The 6,000-nt window shown below is 39.2% G+C and overlaps 1 long non-coding RNA gene across 1 annotated transcript in view; it reads left to right on the top strand.

Annotated features, from left to right (window-relative positions):
• Positions 1 to 896: 896 nt before the first annotated feature.
• LOC125484495 overlaps positions 897 to 6,000 on the top strand; it is a 69,581-nt gene continuing 64,477 nt past the window's right edge. Inside the window, exon 1 of the long non-coding RNA XR_007263332.1 lies at positions 897 to 1,150. This is a non-coding gene — a long non-coding RNA (uncharacterized LOC125484495). The remainder of the gene's footprint in view (positions 1,151 to 6,000) is intronic.

Genomic DNA, 6,000 nt, shown 5'->3' with positions numbered 1-6,000 from the left:
CCTTTCTGTTCTTCCCTGAGTCATATTTCCTCCCACAGTCCAAAGATGTGCAGGTTAGGTGGATTAGCCATGGGAAATTGCCTGTAATGTGCAGGTTAGGTGGATTAGCCATGGGAAATTGCCTGAAATGTGCAGGTTAGGTGGATTAGCCATGGGAAATTCAGGGTGATAGGGTGGGCAGGGGTATCAGTTTGTTAAGATGGTGGGCTGAATGGCCTCTTTCCACTCTGTAGGGATTCTATGATTCTGGATGAGACTTCGTCTCAGTTTACCCAAGCCAGGGAGATGAGATCAGGAATCTATCCAAACGTCTTGGTCATGATTTCTGAAAAAAAAAAGACCTCGCAGAAAGTGTTTTTCTAAACAGAGTAGGAACAGGAGATGGTAGGAACTACAGATGCTGGAAGATCTGAGATAACAAGATGTAGAGCTGGATGAACACAGCAGGAACAGGAGATGTTTCGGGGGTGCACTACCTCAAGCTGAATGGCAGCTAACAGCATAAGGAAAGAGTGGCTGGTTTGACAAAATAAAGATGCTGATGCTTTGGATCTTGGTTTTTTTTTAAAACAAACATTGTGAATGTTAACAAAGAGCTGGTTGACTGAGTCCCATTCTGGTGGGTTACTCAACTTCTTAGCAGCACACGGGCAATGGGTTGAATCTTACAGCAGAGGGCGGTGGATGGCAAAAGTAGCTGAAAAGTTTGGAGTCGCTGTGAAAAGTTTGGAACTGTTTTAAAAGTGGGTCCAACAGTGTGTCCCGCACCGCCAACCTGACAGGGGGAGGGGGCGGGGGGGTGCTGCTAATCGTACCAGCTCGCAATCTCAGCGAAAGAATTCTACCTCTACATGGAAAAGGAAGTCAGTTACTACTGATATCAGTGAAGCCTTTAAGGGATGTGAAAGTCTTAGGGACCTTACAGTGGCAATTAAACCGCTGGTTCCGACCAACAAAGTCTGGAAATTAACAAATCCTTTTATAATATATACATATATATATTTACTCACAAACCCTCCAGTTTTTTATTTTAATTGTTTTAGTATTGGAACACTGCCTGTGATGTTTAGGCTGGTTCAGCAATGGTTTGATTCATTGATTTAAGAGCTTTATGGAAAACTGTCTATACTGGTGGGCGCAGACATTGTGGGTAAGTTGAGCTTTTTTAAAAAATATATACATATATATATATGTTTAGAGTGTTCGCGGATTGCTTTAAGGGAAGGGGTGTGTGTGTGTGTGAGAGAGAGTGAGAGTAACAGATGGACAGACACACACACACACAACACACACTAAGGCAGATGGAAATCGATAGTAAAGTCGGAGCTAGAAGAGGCTGAGTTAGAGAGCGAGCGAAAATCGAGAGATACAGAAGAGGACAGAGGGAAAAGATGGAAAGAAAGGGAAGGAGAGGAGCAAACGAATGTGAGAAATGAGCCAAAGAGAGTGAGAAATATGACTCAGGGAAGAACAGAGAGGGTAAGGAATATTGAAAGTGTCAGAGGAGGAACCATGGGGCTGGGGAATATTAGGAGTTCAGGTGCAGTTTTCCACGACCTTTGGTATCTCCTTGATAATGTAAGTTTAATGCAACTGGGTACAATCGAGCATAAAGGGTCTACTTTTACTCAAAGCTCTGGGAATGGGGAGATATAAACTGCAATAAAAGCTTGATTTAAAAAGCAAGTCATTTAAATAATGTTGTTGAAAACACTCTTTCCTCGGTCCTGACTTCATTAGTATCAGGACCCACAGTTAGCCATAATTTTAATTTCTGCTCTTCAGCTTTTGGAGTTCAGTTTATTATTTAAAAGAAAACCATTCAGATTATTTGTGTCCCTTTGTGTTTGGTTAGGCTCCAGGTTTAATGTTCAGAAAAGAATATTGGAAATCTATAAAATAGAGTTTCTATAAAGGAGACTTTCAGTGATTCTAAGAATTTGCCAGTGAGGGATAGGATATAGAGACATTTTCAATATAAATCAGTGTCATATAAGAATATTAAAATGGCATATGAGACAATGTTGCCCTGAATCTGTGGGACTTGTGAGTGGTGTTATTTTGAGGAATAGAATGTTGCAGTGAGGAGTGTGGGGCATAAAATGTAACAGTGAGGAATGTGGGGTATATGTAACATTATAGTGAGGAGTGTAGAGTTTATGATAATATTACAGTGAAGAGTGTGGGGTATATAATATTGCAGTGAGGAGTGTGCGGCATATGTAACATTACAGTGAGGAGTGCGGAGTATATCAAAATGTTACAATGAGGAGTGAGGAGAATACAAGAGTGTATTACACAATCAACAATGAGATATCTAACAAAATTGCCCTGAAGCTTGAGAGTTATGTGAGAGTTACAATGAGCATTGTAGGGAATAGGAAGCAATGCTACTCTGAGGGCTGTAGTGCTTATTACAGAGCTGCTGTTATTATAAATGTAGCATCTCAGAGGATTACATTTAAGTTTTAAGATGTATTCTAGTGTTACAAAGAATGTTGTGTTTTGTATTAATGTTACAGGAACAATTGTAGGAGATGTTAGACAGTTACATCAATCAGAAGCATCAAGGGCTATGATTTAAGGTAGGAGACAGAGGGTGGTGGTAGAGGGTTGCTTTATGGACCATCAGTGTCCCAGAGGGATCAATACTGTGTCAACTTTTGTTTGTCATTTATATAAATGATTTGGATGAGGATGTAGGAGGCATGGTTAGTAAGTTTGCAGATGACACCAAAATTGATGGTATAGTGGACAGTGAAGAAGGTTATCTAAGATTACAAAGAGATCTTAATCAGTTGGGTCAATGGGCTGAGGAGTGACAGATGGAGTTTGGATAGATGTGTGGTATTGCATTTTGGTAAAACAAGCAAGAACAGTGACCTATACAATTAATGGTAGGTCCCTGGATCATGTTGCAGAAGAGAGAGACCTAGGGATTCAAGTACATAATTCTTTGAAATTTGTGTGACAGGTAGACAGGGTGGTTAAGAAGGTGTTTAGCATGCTTGCCTTTATTGCTCAGAGTATAGGAGTTGAGATACCATGTTGAGGTTGTACAGGATTTTGGTGAGGCTTCCTTTGCCTTGTTATAGGAAGGATATTATTAAACTCAAAAGAGTTCAGAAAAGATTTACCAGGATGTTGCTAGGAACAGAGGGTTTGAGATATAAAAATAGACTGGAGAAACTGGAACTTGTTTCACTGGAATGTAGGAGGTTGAGGGGTGATCTTATTGAGATTTATAAAATCATGAGGGGCGTAGGTAAGATGAATGACAAGAGTCTTTTCATGGGTGTGGAATTTTAAACCAGGGGCATATTTTTAAGGTGAGAGGAGAAAGATTTAAAAAGGACACGAGGAGTAACTTTTTTAGAGAGTGGTTCATGTGTGGAATGAACTGCCGGAGGAAGTGGTGGATGTGGGTACAGTTGCAAAGTTTAAAAGACATTTGGGTAAGTTCATGAATAGGAAAGGTTTGGAGGCATCTGGGCCAAAGACAGGCAGGTGGGACTAGGTTAGTTTGGGAACATGGTCAGCATGGACTGGTTGGACCAAAGGGTCTGTTTGCATGCTGTATGACTCTATGACTGTATGACGATGACTATAAGAGTGATATAGTGTGGGACATGAAACATCTCAGGAGATTACAGTGAAGAATATAAAGTATATCAGAGAGGTATGATAGTTTATGTCATAACATTCTCTTTCTGTTACCTAAGTTAATTTATTAATTTGAATATTACAGTTCGCCCGATTATGTGCCTATATTTTAACACTGTACATTTTTAAAAGGGAACTAAAAGAGCTGTGGGATGTGCTGTGGTGACAAATGAGGATCATATAAATACAGGCCTTTAGCTCCTTTTAACTCTTCTGGGATATACAATCATGCAGCAGATAAATTCTGTAATATTACTGTATATTGTAACAATGCTGTTGTTTAGGAGGCTATTTAATATAGTAACACTCAACGTATTTTCTCTTTGTGTATAATATAAAGATAGCATAGCTCTGCGCAATATATGTATAGTGACACTGCCCTCTTTATTATTTATCACACCATTGTATTGTATATGAGATACCATACATAGCTTGCTAATATTGCTTTGTGCGTTTATACAGTAAAACTTCTGTTTTACAATAATACAGCTATGTATTGTGAGGCTTCTCTATGTATCATGTGTCGTATTGCTCACACATTATGTACGGTAATATTGCAATCTGCTAAAGCCAGGCTACCGTGTGTAAAGAAAATAAGACTTGCGTTTACAGAACGCTTTTTATGACCGTAGATTTTCCCAAAGGGTTTCGCAGCCAATGATATCCTTACAAAGTGTTGTAATTTTGGAACTCTAACTACCAGTTTGTTGACAGCATGTTCCAAACCTCCATTGAGATCATCGATCAGATAATCTCTTCGAGTGATGTTGCTGAAGAATAAATATGCCCCATCACAGTAAGAGTTCTTCCCTGCTCTTCAACTAATACAGCTGATTCTTTGATGTCCAGCTGACAAGGCCTTGGTTTAGGATTTCATCAGAATAGCAGCACATCTGATCATGCTGCTTTCCCTCAGTACTGCATTGAAATTCAGGGTTTGAGTGGAGATTTGTAGCTCGGGTGCTGGTTATAGATGTTGGTGTGTTCGCCGAGCTGAGAGTCTGCTACCAAGCCTCCCAGCCTGGCGAACACACCAACATCTACTGCATTGAAATCCCAGCCTAGATTTTGCATTGAAATCTCTGGTGTGGAGGTTGAAGCTACAATCTTCTGAGTCAGAGGCAAGAGTGCAACCTCTTTCTAAATACAAAACATGTATTATACATTTTGTCACCCTATACACTATATAATAGCAGGACTCTTGTATAATAGTCATAAGGCTCCATATTTGATACATGGCTTAACGTACTGCACATTACAATACAACTATTTATATCATAGAACACAACATTGTTTCAAGAGAAACTGCTCTGCCTATTATAGTAAAACTGACTGGTGTAAAGAATAACAAAAAAATTCCAATTTTATACAACAGCTTGCCACCTCAGGCTATCAAATTCACAATCAATGGAGTATTGTTTTTTACATACATAAGGACAATGCTCTGTTATTTACAGCGGTACTGCTCTGGGTATTAAACAATATGACAGCTCTATGTATTACATACAGAAATGCACCTATTTTTGGTTCTAAATTGTTTAGAATAACACTGTTCTGTATTATCTACAGAAATGGTGTTGTGAACTCTATTCAGTGCATATATATTGAAACACTTCTGTATTGTATTGTAACACAGCTCCATTATATACAGTAACATTATTGTGTTCGGGTATTATACACTGTAACACTGTTCTATTATGCACTATAATGTATTTCTTACATACCACAGAACAGCTCTGTATTCTATACAGTATTGCTGTTCTGAGTTATGCACAATGTATGTATTAAATACAGTCGTAGAGTCATACAGCATGGAAACAGACCCTTCGGTCCAACCAGCCCATACTGACCATGTTCCCAAACTAAACTAGTTCCCACCTGCCTGCGCTTGGCCCATATCCCTTCAAACCTTTCCTATTCATAAACGTATCCAAATGTCTTTTAAATGCTGTAACTGTATCTGCATCCACCACTTCCTCTGGAAGCTCATTCCACACACGAACCACTCTCTGTGTAAAAAAATTGCCTCTCATGTCCTTTTTAAATCTTTCTCCTCTCACCTTGAAAAATATGCCCCCTAGTTTTGAAATCCTCCAACCAAGGAAAAAGATCCTTGTCATTCACATTATCTATGCCCCTCATGATTTTATAAACCTCTGTAAGTTCACCTCTCAACCTCCAGTGGAAAAAATCCCAGACTTTCCGTCTATTTTTATATCTCAAACCCTCCATTCCCAGTAACATTCTAGTAAATCTTTTCTGAATATTGTTCCTATAACATGGCAACCAGAACTGGACACAGTATTCCAGAAGAGGCCTCACCAACGTCCTGTACAA

Source organism: Rhincodon typus, chromosome 12 (assembly GCF_021869965.1).
Source record: "Rhincodon typus isolate 14 chromosome 12, sRhiTyp1.1, whole genome shotgun sequence".
Classification (NCBI taxonomy): domain Eukaryota; kingdom Metazoa; phylum Chordata; class Chondrichthyes; order Orectolobiformes; family Rhincodontidae; genus Rhincodon; species Rhincodon typus.
Note: the sequence above shows the minus strand (reverse complement) of the source record. Positions and strands in the feature narration are given on the sequence as shown.